At 48.0% G+C, this 21947-nt stretch overlaps 1 pseudogene; it reads right to left on the bottom strand.

Moving 5' to 3' along the window:
* Positions 1 to 15887: 15887 nt before the first annotated feature.
* On the bottom strand, positions 15888 to 21425 carry LOC137160095 (olfactory receptor 10D3-like; annotated as a pseudogene).
* Between the last annotated feature and the right edge of the window lie 522 nt (positions 21426 to 21947).

The following is a 21947-nucleotide window of genomic DNA, read 5'->3' as shown; positions in this document are numbered from 1 at the left end:
GCACTCAGGAGGTGGGTGGCCTCCACCACAGGAGCCCAGGTCTTTTGGATAGTTTTGGGAGTATTAGACTTAATATGTCTGGTCCTCAGTCTGTGAAATGGGTCTGATAACCCTTCCCGACCTCACAGGCATGAGGATAAATGCGGGGGGGGGGGGGGGGGTCAGAGAGGAACCAGAGACATGCATGCACTCAAGTAGAAATTTTATCCTTCAGAGTCGCCTGACTTCTCCCCTTGCTCTCCTCACTGCAGCCAGCTGCCAGGAAGAAGGACCTTTGAAATAGCAGCTCTGGATGGGAATTTTCTTTTGAATTTTGTTGTTGTTTTTGGTGAAAAATGCCAATTCAGCAAAACCAAAACTGCTTGCAAAACAGTTTTGGGTTGAATGGAAAACACAGCTCAAAATATTTTGTGGTTACAACATTTTCTAGGTGGTGAAAGCCGCCTGTTTTAAGACTGTCAAACCAGAAAGTTTTGTTTTTTTGAGTCAAAATTACTTCATTTTGAAATTTTAGTAAATATTCACAAAAACGTTTTAAAAGGGAAAAAATGGTTAAAAATGAAATAAAACATTGTGAAATTATATTAAAAATTATCATTTTTGATTCAACCAAATGGAATTTTTTTTTCAGATTTTTGATACACAAACGTTTTCGAGATTTTGACTTTTTGTCCCGATTGATGACAAGAAAAATGTCTAAATATCAAAAATTTTCATAGGATGGGAAAACCATTTCCTGCCCAGGCCTCCTTTGAAAGGAGACTTGCCCATGTATAGTCTGATAGACATGCACCTTAGAGTCTGCTCATTACAACCAACAGTCAAAGTGAATTTGTTTAGTGTTAAAAGGCATAGGGGCTTTAATTCCAATGGCGCTTGGATGAGTTATGCCAGCTGGGGCATGAGCTGCCTTATGTTAGAGCTGTCTGCATAACAAGCATGGAATTAACTAACGGCTTGTCTTCACTTACCTCGGAGATTCGGTGGCAGATGACCAGAGTTACGCAAACTACGCAAAAAAGTTGTGTAACTCCCGTCGACTTCTGTGCTGCTGTTCTGCGCGCCGTCTTCACTGCACAGCACCGACGGGAACCGCGTTCCCATCAAAACAGAGCTACGCCACTTGTGAAGGTGGTCTTAGTATGTTAATTTCTGCATTGACTGAGCAGGTCTTCTCTGACTGCTCAGTCGATCCAGATAAGTCGGCAAATTTGCCGCCGTCAGTGAAGACATAGCCTGAGTTCGGATTTAGCCAGGAAATGAAGGATAAAACATCTGCTTTGACCAAAAAGTGCCGTGAGTTCTCCAGGAGCCAAGCGCTACATTCGCAACTGGGCTCAGCTCTGACTTTCAGGAGAGCTCATCCCCTGCTGAGCGCCCACGACCGTTCCCTGCTTCCATGCTGGGACATGGGGTCAGCAAGAACTCAGAGAACAAGGCCGTCTACTAAGCCCCCCACCATTTTCCCAGCAACACTGTGCTCCCCTAGCAGCTGGCTGGGACACAGCTCAGCACTGACCCCGAGCAGAGAGCACATCCTACTGAGTAACCCCTTCCACTCTGCAATACAGCACCTCCTAGCAGAGCGTGGGACTCAGAGAGGGAGGTCAGGCCTGGAATATCAGTGCGAGCAGTTTTCTGTGAGAACTGCTGCATTAAATTAAGCAAAGACAGGAGCTTCAGTGTAATGTTCCTAGTTAGCACCCGGTGCAATCTGCACCACCAATCCGTTCTAGCAAGGCCCTCGGACTCGCCTCACTCAGGGACACATGAGCGATCTCCTTCGGTGTGCCCCAGACAATGCTGATAATGCCCGTGGGAGTTTGCCAATGGGAGAGCATCATGATGTGCTTAAAAACACAGCAAATGTCCAGGATTTAATATTGGCGGAGCTGTGAGTGACCCAGGGGAGTGCAATACACCAGCGGGAAAGGGCAGAGAACACAGGAGAGGGCACAGGGAGGGTGCAGGGTTATAAGAAGCTGCAGAGAGAACAGACACCTCAGAGCTGAAGAAGAAATTTAACAGAGCAGAGAAACAGTTAGGCAGTTTCTCTATTTCTATTGATGGGATCAGCACCGAGGCCCCTCCAGCCAGGTTTCCCCAGTGGCTGGTACCAGCTTCTTCAGACCCTGAAGTGGGCGACTCTGGGCTAATCGCCTCAAGAACATTTACCCTCAAACCCTTCCAGTCCGACGTTGGTTTCACCTGGGGGGACAAATCCTCCTCCTGCGTGAAGAGCTTGGTCAGGGAGATGTAAAGGGGTGAAAGGAGCTCTCAGAGCGTAGGGCTCTGGCCATGGCCTCGCAGCTTGAACACCCTGCCAGGCACTGCCCCCCCCCACAGAACCGCACCGCCGCCGTGAAACCGCCGAATTCCCCCCTGCGGTTGCCTTGCCAGGGCCAGACCAAATGATTTTGCGGGCCTTATACGGCCCGCGGGCCGGACGTTCCCCACCCCTGATCCAGACAGACCTGGACTTGCCAGGCCCCAGAAGGTCACCATAGAGGGCTATAGTGTTCGGTATTTTTATCTCGGTGGCGGGATGGAGCACACTGGCAAAAGGATGTCAAAAGTGCTTATTTATTACATGAGACAGCATAAGAAAGACAGGAGTGGGAGTCCTTTACCATACAGGAACTGCAGCTCCAGCACAAGTCTTAAGGTGGAAAGTACAATGAAAGTACAATTAACCACAAGGATATAAAGTAGCAACTTATAGCTTTGCATGAGCATATTATACTAAAGGGAAGTGCCCATGCTTATGCATTGTTATTCGTATCATGAGCTGAGCAACCGCAGCAGCAGCTGCAATTAGTGAACAGAGAAGTAAACCATAAAGCAAGGAAGAGACCTGCCAAGAGGATACCTACAGAAATATACTCCTGCGGGCCCATCGATGTAAGAGAGCTAGCATTATCTAAACGTGTGCAGGGACGCTTACCAACACAAGAACGAGGAGACCCATACTTTGTTCTGATAAGCGGGTGGCGTACGGGAACCGTTCTGACCGAGGCATCCACTAGCGCTTCCATGGATCCACAGGGAGTCTCAGCTTGGGGAGGCTCTCGGGGGACTGATATACCCTTTTCCCCCTCACCTTGCAGCAGGCCTTACCCAGTAATACATGACGTATATCTCAATTCCAGTAGGGATTGGGCCTTAATACTTAGTTGCTATTAGTCTATTGGTAGTTAACTAGGGCCTTCTGGAACAAAGTGACGTTAGTTGTTTACTTCAAAGAGAACTTAGCCATAGCCTCACTTCCCCTTTATTATTACTAAAATAGGAACCTTTTAGCTTATCAAGCATTAACAAATGTCTGTGGTCGTCTCAGGATGCTCCAGACCCCAAAGCACTTCCTCCTCTGGCCTAAGGTCGGGCAGAGGGCAGCGTCTGGGTTCTGCTCCTGAGAGGTTTTAACTCTTGCTTTTCTGGCTGCAGAAGCTTAGCATTGCTTTCAGGGCCTTGCTCTTGACAAACTATACTGATTTCGCATTACAAAGTCTTGCGCGCCCTAACAAGGGCCAAACCCAATAACTCGTGCCTGCGGAAAGCCTGTCATCAACGGAGGTAATCTTGACTTGAAGACCTCAAAAGCCAGAGCATGCACTGCTTGCCTTGAGCGTTTCTGCCAGTGGTACTCACCCTCCCGCATATAAATGTGGGCTTTGTTACTGACTGGAATTTGTCTCTGTTTAACTCTGGGGTTTTATTCCTGGATGCGGGAGAGGAGTGGAGGGTTGAGTGAGCTAGAGTGGGGGAGCAGGGAGCTAGGACTCCTGGGTTCAATTCTGGTCTCTACATAGCAGTGAGTTTTAGCCCAGACGCCCCTGCAAAGATCACTATTTGTTTCGCCCTTGGTTAATCATTACCCCCTTGGGGTCACTCGCAGGGACACTTGGAGTTTGGATTCAGGACCCCTGTATATTGTCTCTGTAATGCTTTTGTCCTAAAAGAAATGGATTGTGCGCTGTGAAATCTGGCAGGTGACTGGTCATTCTTCTCCTTGTCCCTGAGACAGCGCAAATGACAGGTGCTCAGACCTGTGCAGCTAGTCACAGCAAATTGCAGGGTGGTTTCCAGCTGAAATCCCTGGTCTAGAGGGAGAGGCAGACGGCTCTCCGCCCAAAGAGAGGGGACAACTGGAGGTGTGGGCTCTACGGGGTTGCCACAAAGGGGGCAGAGATGCAATTAACCCTGAAACTGCAAGACTCACAAGGGTCTGTTCTGGCCCTAATGACTATGAAAAGACGATCACATGGTTACCTTGTCCTTCCGCCCCACCAATCCTCACCCATTGCTTTGACTCAGCCACTAGATTCCATCAGCTGCCGGCTACACGGTGAGCTGCTCCGGGGTGGAACTGTCTGTGCACCGCTCGGCATAATGGGTCCCCGTCTCAGTTACTGTGTGTCTGCCAAGCGCCGGGCACAGTGGGGGGGGGGGGTCTGTTGCTGTGTGTCTAAGCGGTGCCTGCCACAAAGGGGTGCCAGTCCTTGAGCATCTGTGCGGTGCTTGGCACAAGGGAGCGTCCAGCCCAGGTGAGGCAAATTCGGTTAAATTAGGTTAATTAAGCTGCACCTGGGGAGAAGCAGGGCTGGAAAGGTTGATGGAGCCCAGCTGGGAAGGAACAGGTGGGGCTGGTATAAAGCCAGGAAGTTGGCAGCTGCTGCTCCCTGGGAGATGGGGCAGGGGGTGTTTGGGGCTATGGAGTGAAGCACTGATTCCCTGGAAGGAGGGAGGTTGGAATGGTAAGCCCAGAGAGGGGGTGAGCCGGCAGAGCTCCAGGGAAATAGCGAGGGAGGCTGGCAGCAAGCAGCCCATCGTTGCTAGACAGAGGGTCCCCCTGGGCTGGACCCTGCAGTTGCGGGTGGGCCTGGGTTCCCACCCCACCCACTGGGCAGCGGCACAGACCCGGCCGTGGAGCAGAAGGCTGCCTCGGACAATTGTCTGCTGGGAAAGTCATGCCTGACCAACCTGATTGCTTTCTATGATGAGGTGACTGGCTCTGTGGATGTAGGGAAGGCGGTGGATGTGATATACCTTGACTTTAGCAAAGCTTTTGATACTGTCTCGCACAGTATTCTTATCAGCAAGTTAAAGAAGTATGGGTTGGATGAATGGACTATAAAATGGATAGAGAACTGGCTAGAGCATAGGGCTCAACGTGTAGTGATCAATGGCTCCATGTCTAGCTGGCAACCGGTCACAAGTGGAGTGCCCCAGGGGTCGGTCCTGGGTCCGGTTTTGTTCAACATCTTTATTAATGATCTGGAGGATGGGGTAGATTGCACCCTCAGCAAGTTTGCGGACGACACTAAGCTGGGAGGAGTGGTAGATACCCTGGAGGGTAGGGATAGGATACAGAGTGACCTAAACAAACTGGAGGATTGGGCCAAAAGAAATCTAATGAGGTTCAACAAGGACAAGTGCAGAGTCCTCCACTTAGGAAGGAAGAATCCCATGCACAGCTATAGACTGGGGACCGACGAGCTGGGCAGCAGCTCTGCAGAAAAGGACCTGGGGGTAACGGTGGATAAAAAGCTGGATATGAGTCAGCAGTGTGCCCTGGTTGTCAAGAAGGCTAATGGCATATTGGGCTGCATTAGGAGGGGCATTGCCAGCAGGTCACGGGAAGTGATTATTCCCCTCTATTCGGCATTGGTGAGGCCGCATTTAGAATATTGTGTCCAGTTTTGGGCCCCCCACTACAAAAAAGATGTGGACAATTTGGAGAGAGTGCAGCGGAGGGCAACCAAAATGATGAGGGGGCTGGAGCACAGGACTTCTGAGGAGAGGCTGAGGGAACTGGGCTTGTTTAGTCTGCAAAAGAGAAGAGTGAGGGGGGATTTGATAGCGGCTTTTAACTACCTGAAAGGGGGTTCCAGGGAGGATGGGGCTAGGCTGTTCTCGGTGGTGGCAGATGACAGAACAAGGAGCAACGGTCTCAAGTTGCAGTTGGGGAGGTCTAGGTTGGACATTAGGAAAAAGTTTTTTACTAGGAGGGTGGTAAAGCACTGGAATGGGTTACCAAGGAGGTGGTGGAATCTCCATCTTTAGAGGTTTTTAAGCTGAGGCTTGACAAAGCCCTGGTTGGGATGATATAGCTGAGGTTAGTCCTGCTTTGAGCAGGGGGTTGGACTAGATGACCTCCTTAGGTCCCTTCCAACTCTTATATTCTATGATTCTATGACTTTCCAACCCTGGAAGGGGAGGATTTTAATGACCTGGCCAGAGGGACAAGCCACGAAGATAGAGCACTCAGAGTTTCAGAGACACGGCGGGGCGCATGGATGAGCAGCGGAAGGAGGTGCTGGGCCTGGAAGGTGAGACTCCCCAGGAACCCTAGCGGTGAGTAGACCCCGTGATGGTCCCGAGCTCTGTTACTGTTTGTCTGTGCAGCGCTGGCACGCCGGTGTCCTGATCTCTGTGGCTCTGTGTGTCTGGGTGGCACCGGCCAGGTGGGGTCCTGATCTCGCTGGTACTGTTTGTCTGTGCAGCCCATGGCAGAACAGGGCTCCGGTCTCAGCTGGGCCTCCAGGCGCTACCATAATAGACACAATAAATATAAATGAGATCTGCCAGGCTGGCCTAGACCTGGGGCACTTGACTTGAGGCTGTCCTAGGAAACCTTTCACCTCCAGATCTGCAGGCTGAACACTGCCCAGATTGCGAGCAGCTGAGAGCCATGGCATTCAGAGAAAACGGCTGCAGCCTTTGGGGTCATTTTCACCAGCGAAGGATCTGGGCCAGGGTTCTTCAGAAAGATGCAGAGACCTTTCCTCCTGCAAAGGCTGCTCGTGCGGTCGCAGTGCTGGGCTGCGTTCCAGGAGCTCTCTGTGAAGGAGAAGTGCCCGGGTGTGTGCACATGGCGTGTTAACAGACAAGCTGCCAGGATGCAGCGCTCAGCAACGTGTAGCAGAGTTCCTGCCATCTGTAGGAGCAACACAACTTGCTGTTGTGGGCAGATTGCAACTCGGGAGACTTGGGTTCAAGATTAGCCACAGACTGCCTGGATGAGTTACCTATGCTGGGCATGTCAAAGGAGGCATCAAGTCCATTGGGCCCCTGTGAAAATCCCTGACGACCTCTCTGCTGCTCAGCCTGTGAAATGGGGATGAAAACCCTTCCGTCCCTCACAGGAGTGAGGTTAGATGCGCTGGTTTAAATGAGGGGCCATGGAGGAACCCAGAGCGATGCATGCACTCAAGTAGAAATGGTATTTTTCCAAGATTCCTCACACTTCCCCTAACCCTCCACCTAGCTCAGCCAGATGCCAGGAAAAAAGAACCTTTGAAATTCAGCTGGTCAGAATTTTCTGGTGTTTTGTGTGTGTGGATCTCTTTTGTTGGGTTTTTTTTTTTGGGGGGGGGGCATGTTTGGGGGAGGGGTTGGTAGGATAATGCCATTTTTTCTAAAACAGAACTGCTCATTAAACAGTGTTGATTCAATGAAACACCTGACCCCAAAAGATAGATATTTGGTTAAAAAATTTCAAGATTGTCGAAACATCACGTTTCAATCTTGTCACACCAGAAAGTTTTAAGGTGTTTGAGTCAAAGCAGCTCTTTGTTTAGACATTTTAAAAAGGGGAGAAGGTCAATATTGATTGAAAAATTTTGAAATGATCAAAATGAAACATTTAGTCTGCAAAAGAGAAGAATGAGAGAGGATTTGATAGCAGCCTTTAACTACCTGAAAGGGGGTTCCAGGGAGGATGGGGCTAGGCTGTTCTCGGTGGTGGCAGATGACAGAACAAGGAGCAACAGTCTCAAGTTGCAGGGGGGGAGGTCTAGGTTGGACATTAGGAAAAACTTTTTCACTAGGAGGGTGGTGAAGCACTGGAATGGGTTACCTAGGGAGGTGGTGGAATCTCCATCCTTAGAGGTTTTTAAGCTGAGGCTTGACAAAGCCCTGGCTGGGATGATATAGCTGAGGTTAGTCCTGCTTTGAGCAGGGGTTGGACTAGATACCTCCTGAGGTCCCTTCCAACTCTAATATTCGATGATTCTTTGATTTATTTTCCCCCAAGTGAATTTTTTTTAGTTTACACTGTTGAGATTTTGCTTTTTTCCGTTCTGACAAATTTCAAAATGTCAAAAATTCTCATGAGACGGGAAAACCTTTTCCCACCCAACCTTGCTTTGAAATGAGACCTGCTCATATGTCGTCTGACAGACATGCACCTTGGCGTCTACACATTACAGCCAAAATCCAAAGTGAATTTGCTCAGTGTAAAAAGACCTAGGGGCATTAACTGCAATGGTGCTTTGGTGAGTTTTGCCAGCTGGGGATATGACCTGCCTTACGTTAGAGCTGTCTCTGTACCCACAATGTAAAGAAGTGTCTGTGTTAGAATTTAGCCAGGAAATGAAGGTTCAAACCTCTCTTTTGATCGAAATGTGCCATGACCTCGCCAATGGCCATGACTAATGACCCAAGCACTGCATTCACGCCCTGCACCCTGACTCAGAGAGTACATCTACACAGGGATAAAAGACTTGCCACACAGCCCCGGCTGGCACAGGTCAGCTGCAGGTTTTTGATCCCTGTGTAGACATACCCAGAGAGAACAGGGCTATCTACTGAGCCCCCCACCCTCTTCCCTCCAGCACAGTGCCCCCGAGAACTTTCCTGGGACATTGGGATTAGCACTGACTCCAAGCACATCCGAGTGGGTCGCCCACTCCACGCTCTGCAAAGCAGCATCCTCTAGCAGAGCAGTGGGCTCAGACTGACTGGAGGGGGGGGCTGCATGTGGGGAGAGGCCAGGCCTGAGATACCAGCCAGAGCAGTGTTCTGTCAGAATTGGTGCATTAAATGAAGCAAGGCACTTACATGTACTGGTCTTTGCCAGGACCAGGTGCAATCTGCAGGAGTGCTCCATTCAAGTAAGGCCCCCGGGCTCTCCTCACTAAAGAAATACGTGGGTCGTCTTCACTTTGCCCAAACCAGGCTTCTAATAATGTCCCCTGGAGGCATCATCATCATGTGCTTAAAAACCCAGCAAAAGTCAACAGCTGAATATTGGCGCAGCTGTGAGCGACCTTGAGGGAGAGAAATACACAAGGGGCTGGGCGGGGGGAGTGAAGAGGAGGAATGGCAGAAACAAGGTGCGAGGTTATAAGATGCTGCAGAGAGGAAAGCTCCTTCAGAGCTGAAGGAGAAATGTAAACAAATGAGTCATAGAAACAGACCTCCACCCCTCAACCCCCTCAGATAGACACTGAGGAACAAGGAGATGAAAGACACCCTGATGAGACGGGGGTGGGGGGGCAGGAAACTGCCCAGGCCTGAGCTGTGATTTATCCTGCCTTCAGCAGGAGCTGACTGAGAACTGGCTGACTTGGAGATGGTTCTCAGGACTCCTAGTTTTATCCATGGTTCTGGGAGGAGCATAGGGGTCTAACGCTTGAACTCCTGGGTTCGAGCCCTTCTTCTGAGGCGTTTGTTCAAATACTCTTATGGCTAGAGAAGCACAGCTTATCATTCATGACTCTTGCATTGCATTTCTCTTTCATGTGGTAAGAGCAGGGTGAGGTGGGGGGTCAGGACTTCTGGATTCTTTTTCCATCTCTGCCACAAACTCACTGTATGACCTTGGGCAAGTCACTTGGCATTCATTTCTCCATGAGGGTTATTTTCTGACTGCACAAAATCCAGGGCGGCAAGGCTAAATCCATTCAGGCCTGGTTGGAGGTGGGGCTGCAGTCACAGGGGCCATAGAAAAGCCATTCTGACTGCTGCGGGGGGGGGGGGGGGAGGGCATGGGATTAGCATTGTGGGGCAGGAGCTGTGTCTTTGTTCTGTTTTTGTACAGCCCCTGGCACAATGGGGTCCTGGGCCATGACAGTGGCTCTAATGTTCTAATGCAAAAAGAAAAAGGAAAAACAGAATTTCAGGGTCCTATAAGAAGGGATCCCAGGGAAGAATCCAGCATGTTTGACGTTCTTTAGGGACATAGCAACAGCCAAACTGCATCAGCCCATTGGTTCGCCCATGCCCTTCTCCCAGCCCTTGGAACTGTCCACGCTCCTCAGCTCATACAAAGAAAATTACGTATGTCACCCCGTGGTCTTATTTTTGTAAACCCCCACCCCGTCCCCTGCTATGCCACACGAACACGTCTTGTCTCCCATCAGCACGTCCCGTCTTTGGAGCACACTCTGTCTCTCTGTCTAGTGCCACACTCAGCACAATGGGGCCATGAACCTTGACAGGGATCCTGGACAGGCCCTTCAGTGCTACAAAAGACCATGCTCAATATTCACAAGGGAGGCTGGATCTGTGGTGAGGGCGCTGGAGTGGGACTCCAGACAGCCCGTCTCAGTTCCCAGCTCCGCCGTAGACTCCCTGTGTCATTTGATGTGTGTGTGCCTTAGTTTCCCATCTGTAAAATGGGGATAATGATGCCTCCTTTGGCGATTTAGAACATCAGCTCCCTAGGGCAAGGACTGACCCTGCACAGAACTTGCCACCATGGAGCCAGACCTCTAGGCATTGTTAGAGATCCACACGGCGTTAGATAGGACAGATCCCTGACTGCTGTGAATCTGCTCTACCTGCCCTGGAGTCCATGGACCAGATTCCCCAACTGGAGTGAACCAGCCGTAGCTCCGCTGGAGTCAGTGGTTCAGATCGCCGAGTGATGTCAAAGTGGCCATCGCGATATGCAGTGAGATTTCTATACATTTCTGGCCCAGTAGAATTACTTTCCTTGGTGCCCAGCTGATTGTGTGTTGTTGTAAGCAGGTTTTCAGTTGCAGAAGCTCCCTTCCCATCTAGAGGGTGATGTTTACCCCTGTGCAGGTCCCTTGAAAACCCAATTTTCCATCAAAGAAAAGCTTCAAAGGAAAATGTACAACTAGTCCTTGACGACGATGATGTTCATGATTCATATAAATGTCTGATCCTTTTCTGAAATCTACTAAACTGTTGATCTCAATAATGTCTTGTGGTGATCAGTTTTTCGGGCTAAGTGTGCAAATATAATAAATATTTTAGGACGTAAGTGGTATATAACCGTTAAACTCACCCTCTGCAAAAACGAATGAACATAATATCACACCTCCACTTTAGGCTGGGAATTTCAAAGAGGCCTAAAGGGAGCTAGGTGTCTAATTCCCATGGACTTTTAACCTCCTTGGGCCCTTTGGAAACCCCAGCCTCCAAGTCCAAGTTTTTTTTCCTTTCATGTTTTTATTGTTTTCTTAAATTTCACTTTGTATTTGCCAGTCTCATAAATGGGTCCAGTCCTCTCCACACACTGGTTTCCAGCTTTATTTTTAATTTGCACACCAAGAAGAAGCACAGGCAACATAGAGACAAGTTCCAATAAAACAGCTGAGGATGAAAAACAAAACACCCCTCATTTTAGTCCTAGGTTTAGGTTTTATACACATTGAATGTTGCTCAAAATTCAAATGCAACGGATGCAGAAGACACAATACATATGTACAAGAAGTCCAAAATACAGAGCCTGTGAGGAGTGCAGAGTTCTCACATCCATTAAATCTCCTATTAGCATGTTTTCTCTCTTTTTTATTTCTCTTTCTATCTCTCTGTCTGAGTAGAGGGTAACATTCACAAAACCACCGAAGTGACTTAGCAGAGTAAGCCCACATGCAAAAGCCATTAAGAAGCCCAGTTCTCCCTGGGAGCTAGGTGTTTTTGAAAGATCCCACTGGGTTCCTAAATATCTTTTAAAATGTGGCCTAAGATCTAGATTTACAAAGAGGATGAGGTGCCTAGTGGGATGCACTAAGACTTCTAAGTAAGTCAGGTGCTGCTGACATTGAGTCCGTGCCAGCTGATGAAGGGAATTATTTTCTTCCTTTTTTTGAGTTTGCAGAAGATGCTGCCCTGGCTTCTGTAGATTTGTGCAATGAGGCTGAGATTTTCAAAGTCAGCAAGAAGATTTGGTTCTCCAATTCCTATTAATTTTAATGCAGACTGAGTGTGCCTATCCCTTAGGCAGCTTTGAACATGTCAGCCTGAAAGCATGTCCAAGACAGCTAGATGCTTTTAGGAGCACTTCTATGATTTGTAGAACTCCAGATATACAGGCAGGGCTCTACGCGGAAGGAGAGAGACAGACTCTCACATAAGATACATAAGAGCCATGCGGATGAATTCGTAGACATATTTCAATGCTCACCCACATGCTACTTCTGCAGATGCAGCACATCAACGTTCAGTCGTCTGACGCCCTCTCAGTTTCCGCAGAGCCCCTTTCACCTCCTTGTTCCTCAGCGTGTAGATGACCGGGTTCAGCATGGGCGTTACCACATCGGCAGAGATCTGCAGAGCGGTCACCAGCGCTTTGCTCAGCTGTGGCTGTGTGTAGACCAGGTCACAGGGCCCAAAGATCAACATCACCACCATCAGATGTGAGGCGCAAGTGGAGGCTGCTTTGCTCTTTTTTTTTTTTACTCTTTTTACTTGTATTCTCACTGCTCCTATCAGAGGCGGCTGGGACCTGCTGTTGGTGGGCAGAGGGCATGGTTCAAAGGCGCACACACGCTCTGCTCTCAGCTGCCCCTCCCTGCAGCTCCCACAGCAAAGTGTTCACTTCTCCGTCTCCCCGCGACCGCAGCTTGCAGCCTGCTCCAGGAGCCACTGAATAGGGAGGGGGCCTGGCCAGCAAACTCTGGCAGAAATCTGCACGGTCACCTGACCCCTCATGCACCCACCCTGGATCACCTCTGATTCTTATCATTGGTATTTTGGTAGGACCTACAGACGGGAACTCAGATGTGGGCCCCTTTCTTCTGGGTGTTGCGCGGACACATAGTAAGAGACTGTCACTGTCTGAAATGGATACACATTTAATGGATGAGAGAGACAAAGGATTTAATGATCCCTGTTTAACAGATGGGGAAACTGAGGCACAAAGCAATTCAATGAGTTCGTCAAGGTCAAATAGGGAATCTTCCACAGAACCTGTACTTCAACCCAGATCTCCTGTGTCCCACTCCTTTGTCCTAGCCACAAGACAATGCTTTGCAATTAATCCCCATTGGCTCTTTAAATGTAGGTGTGTTGAGCTGATACAGTTCTCAGTTACTAAACACTATTGCCACCTGCTCTCCCTCCTCCTCCCTCTGCAGCCATCCAGTGCCCAGGGCCTGCAGGTCAATGCAGCTTTCCCATTGTCCATCAGAAGTTACAGCCGCTTTTAGAGTCAATGTCCACAGCTGTGCACCTCTCTTCCATTCCAAGTTCTCTTTGCTCAGTCGCCCTGTTCTGGGTTTGTGGCTCTTTGGAAATTGGTTTCCTGGACAACGACAAAGAAACAACAGAGAAAATTCAGGCTGACCCCGGCCATGCAAAGGGGAGCTGCAGTGCAGGGGGTGGTGCAGGCAACTTAGGAGGGGTGCTCCTTCCTCAGTCAGGGCTGTTTTTTAATGCCGGGATGTTATGACAATGTGGACTGTCCTGCAGGGAAAAGGGCAAGCGGCATGGCTCACATTATCTGCCTCTGGTGCCTTTCCTTCATTTATCTTAATTTTTTTTTCACTTATGGGCAAAAACCCACTTCATAAGTGCTGGTGACAATTCACAAAACATATTAATTTTCTCTTGTAAAAAGCCATTAGAGGGTAATGGGCACTGCACCCACACCGGTGAGAGACAGACCCTGCCCCAAAGAGCTTACAGGAGAAATGGGTGGGAGAAAAGAGTGATTTGTACCACAGAGCCTCAGGTAGAGAACTGAGCCCCAGAGAGATTAAGTCACTTGTCTAACTTCTAATCTCACACTTCCACTTTAGGTTGGAAATTTCAAAGGGGCCTGAAGTGAACTAGTTTTCCAATTGCCGCAGACTTTTAATTTCCTTGAATGCTTTGGAAACTCCAACCTCAAAGTCCAACTCTTTTTCCTTTCATATTCTTGTTGTTTTCTTAAATTTCACTTTTTATTTGCCAGTCTCATAAATGGGTCCAGTCCTCTCCACACACTGGCTTATTTTTAATTTGCACACCAAGAACAAGCACAGGCAACTTAGAGACAAGTTGCAATAAAACAGCTGAGGGTGGGAAACAAAAAAAAATCCTCTTGAGTCCCAGGTTTAGGTGTCGTAGACATTACCTGTCACTCAAAACTCATGTGCAACGGATGCAGAAGGCACAATACATACATAGCAAAAGCCAAAAACACAGTGCGTGTGATGAGTATAAAGCTCTCACATCCATTAAACCTTCTATTAGCTTTTTTTCATCCTTTTTCTTTATCTTTCTCTCTCTGTCTGAGCAGAGGGTAAAATTTACAAAACCCGGTGAGTGACTTAGGAGAGTAAGTCTCATTTCCAAAAGCCATTAAGGAGCCCAGTTCTCACTGACATTCAGTGGGACGTAGGCTCCCAACGGCCAGATTTTCAAAGGTGCAGACAGGCACATAGTGGGATTTTCAAATGGATCCTGGTGTTTAGACCCAGATTTTTGTTACAGTTCAGGGCAACTGCACCTGCATTTTCCCTTAATGGTCCAGCAAGGACCAACGCTCTCAGCTTCTAGCTCCCTAGCCATTGCCTTTCTTGCGTGGAAACCCACATCTCTCTCCTTGTTGACTGGGGTCTTCACAACAACACACACGCAGCTGCATTTTTAATACAATGCACTTCCAAGGTATTAAATCTCATGCAGTGTGGTTTATCCAGAATATTGCAGGAAATTGCTGTCTGTCCCCCTTTTAAAAATCTGGCCCCAGACATCTAACTCTGGTTGATTTCAATGGGGGCCAGGTGCCTGCGTGCTCCTGAAAATCCTGCCAGGTGTCTAAATATCCTCTGGCCTAACGTCTAGATTTACAAAGGGGTTTATGTGCCTAGTGGAATTTACTAAGGCTTTTAAATAGGTCAGGTGCTCAACTCCCATTGACAGTAAATGGGAGGTTGGTGACTGACTCACTCAAGGTGCTCTTGAAAACCCTCTTAGGTGATAAAATGCTTTGGAAATCTGGTCCTCAGAAGCCTCAATTCCATGGCCTTTCAGTGAGATTTCGGCCTGGTCTACACTTACCTTAAAATTTGGCGGCAGTCAACAGGAGTTACACAAGCTACGCAAAGTAGATTGCGTAACGCCCATCGACTTCTTAACTTCTGTTGTACACGGCGTCTTCACTGCGCTGCAGCACTTGAAGGGGTCGTTTTCACAAGTCGACTTCCACATCGATTGAGCGGGTCCTCACTGACCACACAATCGACCCAGATAGATCAATCTGACGGCAGCGAATTTGCTGCTGTCAGTGAAGACGTACCTTAGACTCGTAAATGCCTCCATCACTTCTGATGGGGTTGGGATTAGTCCTGCTCTGAGCAGGGGGCTGGACTAGATGACATCTTGGGGTCTCTTCCAACCGTGTTCTTCTATGATTCTATGAAAATGGGATTTAGGTTCCTAAATCACTAAGGTGGTTTTGAAAATTTTACCATAAATCCTCTGATCTTCAGGACATGCTGAAAATGCAAATGTTCTCCCAGGGTCGTTAGGCAGCTCTCTAGCACAGCTTCCTGCTGACATGTGGTTTGTGCCAGTTGATGAAGATAATTTTTTTCTTCCCTTTCTTGAGTTTGAAGAAGTTGTTGCCCTGGCTTCTGTAGATTTGTGCAATAAGTCTACCAGATTTGGATCTCCAATTCCTATTAATTTTAATGCAGACTGAGTGTGCCTATCCTTTAGGCACTTTTGAACATGTCAGCCTTAAAGCATGTCCAAGACAACTAGACGCTTTTAGGAGCGTTTTTCTGCTTAGTAGATCTCCAGATAGACAGGTGAGGCTGTTTGGGGAAGTAGAGAGACAGAGACTCTCACTGAAGAGCCATGCGGATGAATTCGTAGATATATTTCACTGCTCACCCATGTGCTACTTCTGAAGGTTCACCACATCAACATGCAGTCGTTTGACCCCCTCTCAGTTTCCGCAGAGCCCCTTTCACCTCCTTGTTCCTCAGAGTGTAGATGATCGGGTTCAGCATGGGCATAGCTACATAACCAAAGAGCTGCACAGTGGTCACTGGCACTTTGCTCTGACGTGGCTGCATGTAGACCAGGACGTAAGGCCCAAAGAACAGCATCACCACCATCAGATGTGAGGCGCCAGTGGAGGCTGCTTTGCATCACCCTTCGGCTGAGTTCATCTTCAGGATGGTGTAGATGATACAGACGTAGGATGCGAGGATGAGGAAGAAGCAGATCATGGGCACCACTCCAGTGTTGTACTCCTGTTCTATTAGATACTTATCTAGACTAAATGTTGACTAAGATAAAGTTACCATATATATCTTATCCTATTCTACATCTATCTAAGCCAGCTATATATATATATGAACATGGTCTCGATGACATACGTGTCTGCGCAGGCCAGCTTCACCACGGGGAAGATGTCACAGAAGTAATAATCCACCACATTGGGCCCACAGTAGGGCAGGGTGAAGGTCAGGCTGGTGAGAATGGTGGCATGAAAGGAGCTGGTAATCCAGATGATGGCAGCCAGGATGGCACACACCTTCCAGTTCATGATGATCAGGTAGCGCAGCGGGTGGCAGACGGCCACGTACCTGTCATAGGCCATGACGGTGCAGAGCAGGCACTCGGTGCTGCCTAGGAACTGGTAGAAGAAGACCTGGGACATGCACCCACATAGTGAGATGGTTCTACTCTTGGTCCAGAGACTTCACCCGGCCCCTTGTGTATTTCTCTCCCTCAAGGTCACTCACAGCTGTGCCTCAGAGGCTCTGGCTCCATTACATGCAGCAGAGTTGGTGGATGACTTCATTCTCACAAGACGAATTTCCCCAAAGCTCATTCCCACTGGGTCCCAGAGAAGCAAGTGGTGGAAATGTCTTTGGGGCAAAGGCTAGAGACAAAACAGATGTTAACTTCGAAGGGCATTGAGGGGAATCCAGCCGGTTCCGTGTAAACATCAGGGGGCCAGATCTGTTCCGGGAGTAACTCCTCTCTGGGCAGTGAGATTACGCCCTGGGTGAGTTTGGCTCCTGTGCTGTTAGCAGTTACCATCGGAACAGTTAAGCGCTGCCCGGCTCAAGAAATGGGACACAGATTGTGTTTATGTCCTGTGGCCGATGGCCGGCTCCCCTCCAGTGGATCTCGTGCTTTCCTCCTGTAGGGGGCCAGGAACGTGCCCGTCACCCCGTCTTCCCTGGGGGAGGGGGGGAGGGACCCGGGCCCACCCGCTCCTCCGGGTCCCAGCCCAGGGGCCCTATGAACCGCAGCGGTATACTGCTGGCTCACTATTGTTTGAGGCTGCAGCCTCTTCCCCTGGGCTACTTTCCCCCCTCAGTCCTTCTGGCCTCTCAGGCCCTATGTTCTTGCTGCCCCTTGCTGGGCTCAGTACCTCCTTCCGGGGTTCCTCCGCTCTCCCACACTCTGCTACTTCGGTCTGCTCCTTCACTTCACTTCACTTCACTTCACTTCCGCTCCACACAGCACAACACCTCTACTCCTTCCAACTTGTGCTCTGAGTGTTTGGGGCGGAGCCCTTTTATGGAGCACCTGGCTAATCACTAATTGGCCCCAGCTGGCTCCTAATTGCCCCCTCATGACTCCCGTTAGGCTGCAGGGAATAAAGCCCTGATCATCCTGGGGCTGATATACTTCCCCTCGCACACTCTCCTGCCGCCCTCTGCCCTTGATATATCACAGTCCATATCCCACCGGTTAAAATCTGCCCCCTCAGGTGCTAGTGACCAGTTCTGGGTGCGCACTGAGGACCAGCTAACGAACCCCTTGGTCACATTAGTGAATAGTTACCCACACGAATAGTCCCTCTGAAGTCGAGGGAGCTACTAGTGACAGTAACCCTTGGCCAGGCTGAGCGAAGGAGTCACTCCTGGCTTTCACCAAGCAGTGCAACCACTAGCAATTTAAAGACCCATTTCTTCCTTCTTCCCTCACATAGGGCAGGACCTTACCCTACAACTGGTCCCACTGATTTCAATAGGGCGACTCGCTGAGTAAAATACTACTCCATGTGAGTAAAAGAGGCAACATCTGGCTTTTGTTGATTTGGCATGGGCCAAAGGTGCTAATGTCACCCAGTCGCTGGGCAACATTAAACAGAGTTAAACAAGGTGTGGTACACAGAGACCCCAGCCTGCTTGGCACCATGGCATACACACCATTCCAAACCTTTTTAACCCTTTATTAAAGATACAGAAAAGAAGGAAAAACAGTCAAAGCATTGGGAAGGTAGAGCATGAAGTCAGGCTTTCATTTTTTCAACATCCCTCCTTCCCTTTCCCTTTAGCTGGAGAGAGTTTGTAGAAGGAAAAAAAGGCCCTTGTTTGACAGTTTCTTAGATGGTATCGAAGATGGTCATAGCCGTCCTTTGGGGGAAAGGAAACGTTAGTCGATATGGGCTGGAGCTCCTGTAGTTGTTACAGTCCAATCCCATTTTATCTCAGGTGGTTTTTACAATGCAGCTGGAACCAGTGAAGGTGCTGATCTCTTTTGTCTCTCTCTCTTTGACCCGGTCTAGCCAGGACATCTTTCAGGATCAGGATGAAGAAGGCCAGGGTCCCAGGAGGAGGTGGGGGTAGCAGTGTCTAGTAGTCAATTTCTATACAAGGTCTCTCTTTCCGTAAAGATTCCAAAAGAGACCGTTGAGTGGAATAGCCCCTCCCCTCATTACTTTGTCCACCAATGAGGCCTAGTTTCACACACACCAGTTTTGGTTCACTGATTTCTGATTCCACACTTCGCTTGTTTGCCAAGCATGATCTTAACACAGTCCCTGATTTAGGCCTTTTTGTTTGGACTCACTCATAGAATCATAAAATCATAGAATATTAGAGTTGGAAGGGACCTCAGGAGGTCATCTAGTCCAACCCCCTGCTCAAAGCAGGACCAACCCCAGAAACACTCAGTCTTTCTGTCTCTATTTTGTACCTTTTCGACTTGACGTTTGTTCTTCGAGGCTATCGCGGCATCTTATGAACTTTCACTCACTTCTGCAGTTAAATTCATGCTTAGGGTAAAATTGCAGGCCCAATTATCACAAGAGTTTGGGTCAGAAACGGGCTCCTGGTGTTGGTGTCCTGTGTGGAATGGATTGTTGCCTGGGAGGTGGAGGGTTTCTTGTAGTCCAGTTAGTTCCCACCCAAGCTAAGTGACAATTTTATGGATGAATAGTTAATTCTTTGAAAAATGTTGTTTTGCGTCAATGTAAACTATTTGCCAATTTGTGCTGAGTGTGCCAAAGAGTTTTGTGAACATAAGAACAGCCGTACTGGGTGAGATCAATGGTCCATCTAGCCCAGGATCCTGTCTTCCAACGTTGGTCAATGCCAGGTGCTTTAAAGGGAATGAACAGAACAAGGCAATCATGGAGTGATCCAGCCCCTGTCATCCAGTCCCAGCATCTGGCAGTCAAAGGTTTAGGGTGACCCAGAGCATCTTGGCTACTAGCTATTGATGGACCTATCCTCCATGAGCTTATCTATATTGTTTTAACCCAGTTGTACTGTTGGCCTTCACAGCATCCCCTGGCAACAAGTTCCACAGGTTGACTGTGCATTATGTGAAGAGATACTTCTGTTTGTTTGTTTAACCTGGTTCCTAGTCATTTCAGTGGGTAACTCCTGGTTCTTGTGTTATGTGAAGGGGTAAATAACACTTCCTTCTTCACTTTCTCCACACCAGTCATGACTTTATAGACCTCTATCATATTCCTCCTCAGTCACCTCTTTTCCAAGTTGAAAAGTCCCAGTCCTTTTAATCTGTTGCATCGAGTTTATCATTTTTGTTGCTCTGCTCTGTTCCTTTTCCAATTCTAATATATCTTTTTGAGATAGGGAAACCTGAACTGCACACAGTATTCAAGATGTGGATGTACCATGGACTTATGTAGTGGCATTATAATATTGACTGTCTTATTATCTAACCCTTTCATAATGGTTCCTAATAATCTGAAAAATGACCATTTATTCCTAACCTTTGTTTCCTGCCTTTTAACCAATCCACGAAAGAACCTTCCCTCTTATTCCATGTTTCCTTAAGAGCCTTTGGTGAAGGACCTGGTCAAAGGCTCTATGAAAGTCCAGATATACTAAATAACTGGATCACCCTTGTCCACGTGTTTGTTCTCCCCCGCAAAGAATTCTAATAGATTGGTATGATGCTGACATGGAACTGCTTTCAGTTTCCTTTACGAAAATAATGCAAGTAATGGTGAAAACAAAGGCTGCTCCTCTGTCTCTCTCTTTTCATCCCCATCTCTCTCTCTCTCTGTGAGATCTATTATAAAATTTTGCTATTTTTTAGTCTCAGCGTCAGAGCTGATACGTCAGCTTGCTGTGCCTTTCCCCACGCTTTGTTAGGTTAGGTACAACTAAGGTTATGCTAATTCCGAATAGGGAGCCCTGGACGTTGGATTCATCTAGTGAGCCACAGACCTAGCAATCTATGGTAGACGAACGTAGCCCCCATAGATGGAGAGCGCTAGCTAACTCCCTTGCATGTTACACGGTGAGATCAATGCTGGAAAAAAGAAAAAAATTCAAAAAATAAGGCAAAGGACCAAGAAGTTTTGCATTAATCTCATTACACAGCTGATCTCAGGAACCAAGAATCCTAACTTCACTGGAATGACTCATAGACTCAGAAGGGACCAATATGATCATCTAGTCTGACCTCCTGCACAACGCAGGCCACAGAACCTCACCGACCCACTCCTGTAATAAACCTCTAACTATGACTGAGTTATTAAAGTCCTCAGATCCTGGTTTAAAGACTTTAAGGTACAGAGAATCCACTAGCAAGTGAGCTACCACCAGTAGTCAAAGATCGGTCAGTTGCCAAACTAGGCTCTCCCATCAGACCGTCCCCTCCATAAATGTATCAAGCTCAGTTTTGAAGCCACCTCGGTTTTTTGCCTCCACTGCTTCCCTTGGGAGGCTGTTCCAGAACTTCACTCACAGCACATCCTGCCTAAAATAGCCTTTCCCTGCTTGGCTTTAGCTTTCCAACCGGTGCTCCTATGACAGAATCGTAGAAATCAGTGGCTAGAAAAGATGCCACAGGAAACAATAATTAATTTGTCTGGATTGCAAAATGATAATGACCCCTCCTGACCTTAAAACTTCTAGGTCTATACATGACACAGTGAGTCCAGCGTGGAGCCAGGAAATGACTCTACCTTACATGTAGTGTGAATCCAGGCAGAAGAAATTGTTTGGTCATTTTACTTTATTTTTATAAAACATCCTCCTTTGACCTGCACAGCTCCCAAATGTTTAAATCATTCATAAAAACTTTCTCCACCTCCTCAGGCTCCTCACAGCATCCTTCACCGCCTTGTTTCTCAAGCTGTGGATCACAGAGTTTAACACGAGGGTGATGACGGTATAAAAGAGCATCACTTTGTCTACATCCCGTACATGGTAGGACTTGGGCCACAGGAACATAGCACAGGCTAAGCCATTATGCAAATGGGAACAGAGGCACAGAGGGTCAGTTTATTAAAGGTATTTAGACGTCTGGAAGGTGTTGTGTGCCTAAATTAATGGCAACTCAAGATTGTTGAATAACAGGCTCAATTGGAATTATTTAATCCAAGGTTATCACTCAGGGATTAATACAACACTATACAGAACGTGGAAAGAATAGATACAGTACCACCCTTTGATGTGAGGATGAGGATGATGATAAAGAGCTAGCTCTGTGTCTCACCTTTACTCTATCTGGAGGTACATACTGTTTCAGTTCCCCAAACTAAGTTCCCATCCTAGTGTCATTATGTAGGGTTTCCAAGCAAAGAAAACCTCTTTGCCAAAAAAAACCCACGTTCTGATGTCATTCTATACATTCTCAGTTTACTTGATTTATGTGTGAAAGCATCATTCTTTACAGCTGAGAAGTCGAACGATTCCTCAAGGTAATTTCTCTCCATGGGTCCTTCTTCCCCCAAAATCATTCTTCCCTATTAA

The sequence above is a fragment of the Emydura macquarii genome, unplaced genomic scaffold (genome assembly GCF_026122565.2).
Source record: "Emydura macquarii macquarii isolate MOO-44397 ecotype Brisbane River unplaced genomic scaffold, CSIRO-AGI_Emac_v2 contig_2129, whole genome shotgun sequence".
Lineage (NCBI taxonomy): Eukaryota > Metazoa > Chordata > Testudines > Chelidae > Emydura > Emydura macquarii.
The sequence above is the reverse complement of the archived record's forward strand: the minus strand, read 5'-3'. Positions and strand labels throughout refer to the sequence as shown.